Consider the following 12,440-nt stretch of genomic DNA (forward strand, 5'->3'; position numbering starts at 1 on the left):
TTATTCAGCAAACACAGAGTTGTAAATGTGAAAGAAGTTAATGTGCCTTCTAAAAATCTAAACAAATAAGACAGTAATATTTATGTTTTAAATAAATATAATAAATGATAAAGTCGATTTATCGCTTTTAATGGTATAAAGGCTGAAATTCCATTGTATAAGATATTTTGTTTCGTTTTGTGAGAAGCTGTATCTGAATTATAAATCATGCCATTTTATGCCTTAATATTCTACCGTACATTGTCAAATCCTACTCATACTGTTCATTTTACTTCTGCGGCTCTTAAAAAGGGTCACAAATTGCCTTAAATTGATATTTAAAATATTATAAATAGTGAAATAAAATTCCCTCCTTAATATGTTTGTTTTATTTCTATACTCTGCAGTAAAGCCTGTTGTCTACAATCTTACAATGCAATATAAATTGTACAATACAATAAAATACAAAGTGAAAATAATATTACTGATTCTGTTGTTTGAGTTCTGAAACGCAATTAACCCTTGTGCATTGTTTCAATTTACAACCTTTCGTTATGTTTCGTGGCTGAAAACAGCCACTACTTCAAACTGCTGTAAAAATGTATCAGATAAATATTTTTTTCAAATTTTTTGCATAAATCTATTAATCAACCTCAGTCCTGCTCAAAAATACTAAATGTTTAAAAAAAATTCAGGATTTTAACTCTTTAATTGCCAAATTCCTAAATGATGTCACTGATTTTGGGGGGGGGGGGGGGGGGGGGGGAACACAAAATTACTAATTTTCAATATAAAAGGTAATTGTGGCCTGGATTTTTTTTTACCTTTTTAACAGTCTTGGACATGTGAAAGATTAGTAAGAAGATTGGCTTTCATGCATTGTTAGTTTTGGCGCAGCATCAGATTTTCTTTTTTTCTCCCTCATTTATTGTTTGTGGCTGTTTTTGCCCCATTGACTTCCATTATAACCACATTTTTTGATTGCAAAGCCATGACACCATATAATGCTGAATTCTTGATTGTTTGTGGTTTTCCTTGTTGGGAAGGGGTCAAATTAGTACATTTTACTGTTTATTATCAGTTGGCCCCATTAACCCTTTAGATAGGCCTTTGCAAAAAAAAAGCTTAGTTTTACATAGAGTTCTATGGAGTTTAACGGCATATCATAGTGTGCGTGTGTGTCCAAATCCATTCAAATAATGCATCATTTGTCTTATTAATGACATTGCTACTTGCTACATAAGTAACTGGATGCCTACAATGAGGTGATGGACCCGAGGGGCTCTTTAATGCCTTGTTTCAGATGCCCTTTTTATACTTTGAGCACCTGCCCCTTTAAAGGTCTCTGCACGGCCCTGCAACCCAGATCATCTGCTTCACATACAGCACCTGAAAATCATGTAAGAATAACATGAAATTTAAAGTTTGATGTATTTCAGTCAAAATGTTTTGTCAAAATGTTTCTAAACCCTAGCTCTGTGGTTTTTCATTGGGAGTGAATGAAGTCAAAAGTATTTTGAATGAAAAGAATAATGCAGGAAATGGAACACAGCTGAACCCAGTAGACACTAATAAGAACACAGCATGATGGGAAATGAAGTTCATAACCAGAACAACTGGCAGGAACACAAGACAACAAAAGAATGGCCACACAGTTATTATTGCTCTTAAAGTCCAGGTTTAGGGTAACGTATTCAAATTTACAAGAGTTCCTTTTTTTTTTTTTAAATAAGTAACACTAGACACTTTGTCATCCCATTTGACTGACAAGTCTCCCATGTTGAGAGAAATCGTTAGTACAGATGTGAAATAACTTTTTTTTCAGCCTGAGGAATATAAATTTCATTTTTTTGGTGTGTAATGGCTTTTACATTTGCAAAAAATAAAACTTCTATTTTAAAAACAAATGAGCATGCCCTGTCTCTTTTAGGGACTAACACAATATTGTAATGCTTTACTTTCCACAACACTATTAGTCTCTAGCAAAGAGCAGAAATGGTCTCCCCAAGTTCAAGAAACAGATGCCTTACAACAAAATAATAAAACTCAATAATCTGGAGAGAAGATCTAGAGAAATAGCAAATGACATGACCTTGTCCAAACTTCTCTCCTTGCTTACTTAAAGGGGTCCTATTATGCTCCTTTACAAAGTCTTTAATTTGTTTTTGAGGTGTACTTGAACATGCTGACATGCTTAATTGTTCGAAAAACGCATTATTTTTCACATAATTTACATTATTACAATAGCTTTCTCCCCAGGCTGGCACAAACGGCTCGATTAGTTCCGGGTCCCGCCTTCTGAAATGTCAAAAGTACTGTGATTGGTCAGAAGTCCCACTGCGTTGCGATTGGCAAACAGTGTAGACCGCGTTCCACCCTGCTGCGCCCCTTCCCAAAGCAGCAAACTAGATTAAAGTGAATCTTACGTTTTAAATATATAAAAAGGAGGCTTTTACCGACCGCCCCGGAGCCATGTGAGGCATTTTTTTTTTTATTATGGATCGACTTATTTTCAATCTATGCTGTTCTATGAGTACCAGAATTGATTTAATATAACTCCGATTGCATTCGTCTGAAAGAAGGAAGTCATATACACCTAGGATGCATAAAGGGTGAGTAAATAATACACTATTGTTGGTCCTATCGTCAGCATATGAGATCGTGGATATGCTACATTATCATTATTGTGCTAATGTATTTAATTATTTGCATGCCTGAAACCATAAGGCTAGTGAAGCTATCTACACTGTATGATAAATAAATCTCTTACCACATACTGCACATATCTATGGTGCGGCGTAGACATGTGCTAGTTCGTGTTTACATGAGCTGCGGATCTGCGTGTGTTTGGACCCTCTGTTCAACACACGTGAATGGCGCTGCTTCAGCACGGCTACCGGAGCAGTTTGCGAACCTTTAGGTAAAGCTGCGTTTAAACGAGCCGACCTACGGCTCGCTGTAGCATCCCAAAAGCGGCTGTCCATATTACATGGGTAAAGTTAGGCGAATCCCCCACCCGCCAACGAATTGAATTTCAGTAGGCGGGATACCGCGTTGTGACATCATTGCATCCGGAAAATAAACGCTGTAGTCCAAACGAGTCGTTCGCTGTAGTTCTTGAAAAGTGATTTTTTTAAAAACGAAATATCTCCGTTTGGAGTGGACTTTGAGATTTGTAACTTTGTAGATGTGTTTTATGCCCAAACATACACACCACACACTGGCTAAAGTTCAAAAAGTGAAAAAGCATAATAGCACCCCTTTAAGACTACGTTACTCTTCTCCCCCACCAAGCTTCACTAAAGGTTCACTAAGAATATTTATATAACACATATAATATATCTTATAGATTTGTTGTTTGTCCCCTTCATGTTTAGTGTAATTTTGAAGCTCTTAGTGCAATTGGTAAAAGGCTCTCAATTCCACAGCAGTCACTTCATATTATGAGAAAGTTTAAAAACTTACTGTCATCTTAAACACATTTTAGATGAAAACTTCTTGAATCTGAAACTCTATAACAGTATTTTCCACAAATAAATACTTAATAAAAATAAATGTAAACCAACAGGGCACTCTGTAATCTGGGAAGTTTGTGTGCATTGTTTTTTTCTTCAAATAAATCCAAGGTAACACTAATTTTGCATACAGCACACATATAATTGTTATTGACATTTTAATATTTCACCCTCATTTCCTTCAAAAAATCTATTTTACCCTCCGTACAAAAAATACTCACACTCAGGACCTTAAGGACAAAAAGGTCCACATTGAAACCCATTAAAACTGCAATTTTTAACCCAGGGCCATTTGACTATAAAATGACGCAATATTTGATAATAGGCATTCATTATATCGGAAAGGCCTCAAATTTTACATTTTTCCCTTTTTTTACTAGATTTTGCCATTTTTTCAAATTTGGCATATAAAAGAAATACTCGCATTTTTTGTGATTTCTGCTTATGCATATTATAGCCTATTATAGAGTCAATTGGAAAAATAATGCAGCTATAATTTTGTGGGTACGTTGGTAAGGATGTCAGAGTGTGGTATGCCTGTGTTTACTGAAAATTTTATGGGTGTAATATGTTTGAAAGAAATGATATTGTACTGGCAATCAAAAATCCCACTCCATGTATATGAGTCTCGCCCTTGGCAGGGTCATAGGGTCATTTCAGAACAATGATTAAGGTCAACGAAGGTTAATGAGCTTCGAGGATTTTTCTTTTTCACCCGAACACACATTTTAATCCTTGATTGCACTTTTTCATTTGTTATTGTTTTTGTACAGAGATAAAAGTTGAGCTTGAATTTGATGTAGAAGTTCAGACGGCTCTAAACAAATTGTTTTTGTTTTCACCACAAGAAAACTCTGATTTTGTAGTCTGGCAGATTTTATATAAAGTTTGAGTGTTCACACAGCCCAGACAGGTGTTCGCAAAACAAAACCTATACATATTTAGTGGCATTGGCAAGCAACGCAGAAGTTCAGCTAGCTGAACTTTTGATGGACTTGACGCACTTAACGCAGTGCGTCAACCAATCAGGGGTGCGTTTCCCGTACAACGACATAACTCGCTGGTTAACCTCCATAGTACGATGCATCGTTGTGGAAACGAACTAGCTAGTCACGACTTTTTCCCGAACATGATCGCATCTCCGTCGTTTGAACCACATTAGTTCAACAACTTAGGGCCGTTGTTAATGACGTCACCGAATAATAACTTCTGCTATTTAACTGATTAGGGTCTCTACATGGCACCTAATGACTAATTTACTATTTTTGTTCCCTGTCATTTCGCTTTATTTGATGTTTGGTTCATTGCGCGTTCTCTCTTACGTCATACTCCGGGGTTCCCTCAGGCATTTGTGCACATGCCAGGGTATGTGAGCGGAGCGGAGTGCGAGCGGAGCGCGGAGTGGAGCGGTGTGATTTTGAATGGAGGGAGGAGCGGATTTTTGAAAAGTCGGAGCGTCGTGGTTTTCACTCGCTCCAAGTGCGCTCCACCATCGCTCCATCATAAGTACAATTCATGCCAACGGTCCGTAATATAACTGCATAATAAGCAGGCATTCACATGTTAAACATTTAGCTTGATAGAGATGGATCACTCAAATCAGAAATAATGTGAATGGACATGAGCGGTAAATTATAGTTCACAAGGATTTAGTTTGTTCCTTCTAGATACTGAATATATTCAGGTGAAAGCCTCATTTAAACATGTGCAGCACTTATTCACACGCAATCGCTGTGACAATAATGCATTAAAACAAATGTAATGTATCCGATTTCGAATTATCAGAAATCTGTAAGAAATGCAGCGATCCATATGTAAAATAACTGACGAAAATGTAGTTATTTTCATTACAAACCTTGCACTGCATAAAGTAGTATTTATACTCTTTTAATGCTGACAATGTTATTAGCTTGGTATGTGGTAGGTACAAATTTTGCACACTATTCCAAACTCTCCTGTTGTTTTCATATGTGTTATGAACAGGACCGTTATATTTAAAACATAAGGCTATTTCTGAATGTTTTGACGCGGAGCGAAGGCGGAGCGGTGTTTCTGATATCAGTGAGCGAGGAGTGGAGCGGGAGCGGAAAATTGTGAACCCGGAGTGGAGCTGGAGAGGAGCGATTATTAAATGTACTGAGCGCGGAGGGGAAATTGTTACCGCTCCACTCCGCTCACATACTCTGGCATATGCGCACTATTCATAAACAACGCTTATAAAGGACGCACAAAAATAAATATAGTAAAACGCATTTTATTTTATACTGTGTGTTAGCTTGCAAACTGTGACCAAGAACATAATTTATTAAGCCCACATGTGTTACTAAGAAGCAATGATGCTTCTAACCACCGGTCGAGAGCTGTAGTTCCAACCAAGTAAGTTTGTGACGCTGTTTGCGAATGTTCGTTTGAACTATGGTGTTGGGAAACACCCAATCGTTGAACTACGTTGGTAACGATGGAACTTGCGACCATAGTTGGCTAACGATGCTTTTGGGAAATGCACCCCAGAGCGTCTCACTGTAGCGACGTCACCACACATATCTTGAAAGACAGGAATGTAAAGGAACTTGCTTGGATGAAGATCGCTGAAGAGATCTGTCGGCTAAGTTATCAAATATTTTCTCAACGTAATTATTTCCCATTTCGTTAGCTAGCGAAACATGGTCATGAAAAGATTCAAAAATGTCCACTCCCTACTAGTTACCCATGGTTCATTTAGGGGAAGTGTGCAAAAAACTAGATGCGTTGGAAGCGTTGCCTGACGTGTGCGGTGTGAACGCACCAAAAAGCAAGCGTTGCAAACTTCAACGTACATGCGTCAAACTAGATGCGTTGGGAGCGTTGCCTGACACAGACAAAGTGTGCGGTGTGAACGCACCATAACACGTCAAAAACAACTAGCACTAGCCATAGTTGTTATAAAGGTCCTTTTCAAAAAATTATCATATTGTGATAAAGTTCATTATTTTCTGTAATGTACTGATAAACATTAGACTTTCAGATATTTTAGATTCATTACTACACAACTGAAGTAGTTCAAGCCTTTTATTAATAATATATTTATATTTATATTGATGATTTTGGCATACAGCTCATGAAAACCCCAAATTCCTATCTCAAAAAATTTGCATATTTCATCCGACCAATAAAAGAAAAGTGTTTTTAATATAACAAAAGTCAACCTTCAAATAATTATGTAGTTATGTTATGCACTCAATACTTGGTCGGGAATCCTTTTGCAGAAATGACTGCTTCAATGCGGTGTGGCATGGAGGCAATCAGCCTGTGGCACTGCTGAGGTGTTATGGAGGTCCAGGATGCTGCGATAGCGGCCTTAAGCTCATCCAGAGTGTTGGGTCTTGCGTCTCTCAACTTTCTCTTCACAATTTCCCACAGATTCTCTATGGGGTTCAGGTCAGGAGAGTTGGCAGGCCAATTGAGCACAGTAATACCATGGTCAGTAAACCATTTACCAGTGGTTTTGGCACTGTGAGCAGGTGCCAGGTCGTGCTGAAAAATGAAATCTTCATCTCCATAAAGCTTTTCAGCAGATGGAAGCATGAAGTGCTCCAAAATCTCCTGATAGCTAGCTGCATTGACCCTGCCCTTGATAAAACACAGTGGACCAAAGTACTTTTTTCGGATGAAAGCAAATTTTGCATGTCATTCAGAAATCAAGGTGCCAGAGTCTGGAGGAAGACTGGGGAGAAGGAAATGCCAAAATGCCTGAAGTCCAGTGTCAAGTACCCACAGTCAGTGATGGTCTGGGGTGCCATGTCAGCTGCTGGTGTTGGTCCACTGTGTTTTATCAAGGGCAGGATCAATGCAGCTAGCTATCAGGAGATTTTGGAGCACTTCATGCTTCCATCTGCTGAAAAGCTTTATGGAGATGAGTCTAATGTGTAATGTTTATCAGTACATTAAAGAAAATAATGAACTTTATCACATTATGCAAATTGTTTGAAAAGGACCTGTACTTGCTGGTTGACACGGAGCTGGAGTGATAACTCAAGGAGTCAGGAGTAAATCCATAAACTTTCTTTAATTTAAACAAGCAGAGAATCCAGGAAATTACAATCACTTAACATTAAGACAGCACAATGACAACTCAGGAGCAAACAGCTCATAAAGTGTGTGACTTATGACAAGGACAGGTGTAAACAATAATCAGGAAGAAACCAAAGATAACAGAATGACAGGGGGAGACCATGGGAGAAACCAAATCAGAAACAAACACAAAAGGTGCGTTCGACTTCATGCAGCGCTGCGCAGACCGATCGGCGGCTGACTTGAAGTAGTGCATGCCGGTTAGAAATTTTGTCCGACTTGAACCGGCGCCGACGCCACGTGACGTTCACGTGTGGCATCAAAGTAACGCGAGAGCGTTTCGAGAACAGCCGGCTTGCTCAGCCAGCGCAACATTTCAGAAGGGACTGCGCCAGGCTGTGATGACGTCACAGCTTCTAATGATTTTCCACATTCACCACATGACGATGATCACACGTGTCTCGTGCATAACAAATCAATTTGCATGCCATTTCGTAAATAGTTTACGATCTTTTGACTGCAGTACATTTTATTCCCTTAAATTCTTTATATTGGATTTGTGCATAAGTTTATTATTGTACTTTTTTCATACAGACCACTTATAGTATTCAGCTGCATATTTAAGTAATATTTTTATGGAATAACTAAAATGCCACAGACATTTAATGTAATGTGATCAACACTGATTGATGCTGAAATCTGTAGTTGCTGCTTCACTTGCTGCATTTCTTCCAACAAAAAAGGTATTTCTATAGCTTCCAGTTCATCTGCAATAAAGTAGGCAAACGCCACGTGATCTGCCATGTTTGAGGAAGCAATGAGATCCCCAACGTGTCCGACTTGAGGGCTCTGTTTTCAGCTCCTCCCTGACTGCTTTCGGCTAATCTCACCGATCGGTCTGCGCAGCGCAGCATGAGCTCGAACACACCTAAAGACCAGAAACACAAAGGATACATGTAACAATAGTACTGTAGACATTAATATAGTGAATTGTATTATTACAAATATATTAATTTTGCTAACTTTATTATTAGTAATATTAATAGGGGCAGCCGTGGCCTAATGGTTAGAGAGTTGGACTTGTAACCCAAAGGTCTGACAGGGATTGTAGGTGGGGGGAGTGAATGTACAGCAATCTCAATACCACGACTGAGATGAGACCCTTGAGCAAGGCACCGAAACCCCAACTGCTCCCCGGGCGGCGCAGCAACGGCTGCCCACTGCTCCGGGTGTATGTTCACGGTGTGTGTGCACTTGGATGGGTTAAATGCAGAGCACAAATTCCTAGTATGGGTCACCATACTTGGCCTCACGTCACCTCCTTTCCTTTTCCTTTTCCTTTCCTTAATTATTTGTAGTGAACTTTCATATGTTAAAGTAAAATATTACTTCACTAAAAAGACTGAATGATCCCAAGGTCCATTGCGTGGACCTTACAGTCCCATACTCAGAATTTGTTGGGGGGTTCGGTGCCTTGCTCAAGGGACTCACCTCAGTCGTGGTATTGAGACCGCTGTACATTCAATCCCCCCACCTACAATCCCTGCCTGAGACTCGAACATGCAGCCTTCAGGTTACAAGTCCAACTCTCTAACCATTACGTCATGACTGCCCAATTAATTCTTCATTTTCCAATAGAGCATCACGTTAACGTTTTGCTAATCATTTTGACCAGTTAATGGAAAAAATAAAATAGCTTACTCAAAAGATTGTATTGATTATAAGTCAGATAAATCTTTTTCTACATTAGCAACAGATTGGAGAACACACAACTGATTGCCGCAAGATTGTGAGAGAACTATTTTTACATTCTGAAGAAGATGCACAAGTTCAAAAAATACACTCACCTCCTGACTGAATCTGCTGCTTTAAATCTTTGATTTCATCCTCCATTTTCTTCAGTTTCTCTTCATATTTCTCTTCTGTTTGATGTCTGACTCTGTTCTCTAGATCTTTCATTTACGTCTTTTAAACCCATCACACAGTATCGACCTCCACAACGTCTGATTAACCTCCGACATTCTGTGCTGGATTTAATGAAGTTTGTCACTGGTTCTTTAACAGTGACATCACTAATGAACATTACTATGAAATGCTCTCTGGAGTAAAAGTTCATCTGTATCTTCTCTATTTCTGCTTTGTCTTCATCAGTCAGTGGACCAGCAGGAATAACGATGAGGAAAGCATGAACTCCAGGATCACAGAGAGACACACAGCGGAAAGTTTAACGCATCACTTCCTCCTCTGAGAGCTGATTGAGAGCTGGAAGCTCCACCAGACTGATCTGATGACTATAAATCTTCTCCTCTTTCTTCACACACTCTTCACTGCTCTCTCTCTGATGTGATTTGTTTATATTTTTTCCTCTTAAAAGTTTGGACATCGAGACTTTAAATACTGAATCACTCCACACAGCACCAGGTTCAGCTTCTGTTTTCCAGAGAAATTTGATGGCACTGAAAAACATATCAAAGATATTAGACTTTCTTAAACAAAAGCACATCTGACAATATGAAAATGCTGGCTTTTAATAATTTCATCAACTTACAGTTGGAGTGAATCCACTCTCTTATATAAAAAAAAAACCTATGAATGTTTGACAATGTACAAATAGTCATGCTGTATTTTGTCATTCCAAATGTTAAATTTGCAATCAGCTTTTGTTTTTCGTTGATGTTGCTTTTATTTGGTAAGCTTTTCTTTTTCTTTTGTTGTTGATCCAAAGCATTAACAACCTTTTCCCTGTTTCTAAGTTCATTCTTGTGTCCTTGTTCCTGTTCATTGAGTTTTTCTTTATACATTATGCACATGTACACTTTATTTAATGAGAATGATTCGCAGTGTAGTTTTGTATAGTTATTTTATCTCATTAACATAATAAGAAGAGGAATTCTGAAAACACACTTGGACCTTCTTCACTTCTCTTGCTCTGTTCAGGTTTCCCATCATCTTTGGAATAAGAACACTCTTTGTTTTGTTTTTTTTTCTTCTGATCTGACTGAACCATCAGATCTGCTCATGTTTTAGTATGGTTTCTGTTTAATTCAGGGTGAGACAAAGTGTGGTGTTTATCGACAAGGGAAGATGCCAATAAAAGGTCCATACACCATACTAATCAAGCAGATTAACTGTTTATTGATGTAAAATACAGCTGATCAAATTAAGTCAATAATGATATCAATAATAATTATAACAATTTGTTGCATGGCCTCGTGCTTATAGAACGTCACAATAAACGGTTTGTTCTAGGCTGGTATAAACTTGTCTGAAGACCAAGGCCAATGCTTTCAAAGGAGTGTTTTTCGGAGGATAGTGGCACCGAGTTATACCAATTGGTTACCATGACCTCCAAACTTACAACTCACACTCCCCCTATTCTTTATATTAGGTGTGTTCGAGCTCATGCTGCGCTGCGCAGACCGATCGGCGAGATTAGCCGAAAGCAGTCGGGGAGGGGCTGAAAACGGAGCCGTCAAGTCGGACAAGTTGGAGATCTCGTTGCTCTCTCAAACATGGCAGATCACGTGGCGTTTGCCTACTTTATTGCAGATGAATTGGAAGCTATAGAAATACCTTTTTTGTTGGAAGAAATGCAGCACATGCAAGTGAAGCAGCAACTACAGATTTCAGCATCAATCAGTGTTGACCACATTACATTAAATGTCTGTGACATTTTAGTTATTCCATAAAAAATATTACTTAAATATGTAGCTGAATACTATAAGTGGTCTGTATGAAAAAAGTACAATAATAAACTTATGCATAAATCCAATATAAAGAATTTAAGGGAATAAAATGTACTGCAGTCAAAAGATCGTAAACTATTTACGAAATGGCATGCAAATTGATTTGTTATGCACGAGACACGTGTGATCATCGTCATGTGGTGAATGTGGCAAATCATTAGAAGCTGTGACGTCATCACAGCCTGGCGCAGTCCCTTCTGAAATGTTGCGCTGGCTGAGCAAGCCGGCTGTTCTCGAAACGCTCTCGCGTTACTTTGATGCCACACGTGAACGTCACGTGGCGTCGGCGCCGGTTCAAGTCGGACAAAATTTCTAACCGGCATGCACTACTTCAAGTCAGCCGCCGATCGGTCTGCGCAGCGCTGCATGAAGTCGAACGCACCTATTCTTTATTGCTTTTGCATAAAATGCATGGATAAAACATTAAAATAACCGGCCCAAAGACACAACAAAAAACAGCAAGCAGCCCAAAGAGGCACAGGCCCTCCACTGCATCATCTTCATCACTCACTGGAAAACACAAACACATCATGCAAAAATAGAATCGCAAAAACTATTTAATATTCTGGTTTTATAGCCATTTAAATTAAGAAATGTAAATGAATAAAAGGCTTGGATTTGATTCATATGGAATAATTAAATTAATTTACAACATGATTTCACATTGTTTACATCAGCGGTTCTCAATCCTGGTCCTGGGGGACCCCTGCTATGCAAATTATGCATGTCTCCCTTATTTAACACACCTGACTGAGATCATCACCTCGTCAGTTCAGTTCATGGATCTCTCTCCTAATGAGCTGATGATCTGAATCAGGTGTGATAAACGAGGGAGACATAATATGTAGAGCAGGGGTCCCCCAGGACCAGGATTGAGAACCACTGGCTTACATTATTATGAAGTTACAGAGTACAAAACAACAACAAATATATATTTCAGCAGAAAGAACAACAAATTCACAATATTTAAAAAATATTAAATATATAAAAGTCTGGAGTTATAATATAACAATAATAATAGACTTACTCTTAAGACGTCCTCTGTCTGGACTTTGTCACCTTTGGCTCTCTAAAAATAACATCACCCAATAGTATCAGATGTGATGAACATAACATGAAACACTGATCAAGACTGACTGGATTTAGTGAA

Source organism: Garra rufa, chromosome 1 (assembly GCF_049309525.1).
Source record: "Garra rufa chromosome 1, GarRuf1.0, whole genome shotgun sequence".
Taxonomy (NCBI): domain Eukaryota; kingdom Metazoa; phylum Chordata; class Actinopteri; order Cypriniformes; family Cyprinidae; genus Garra; species Garra rufa.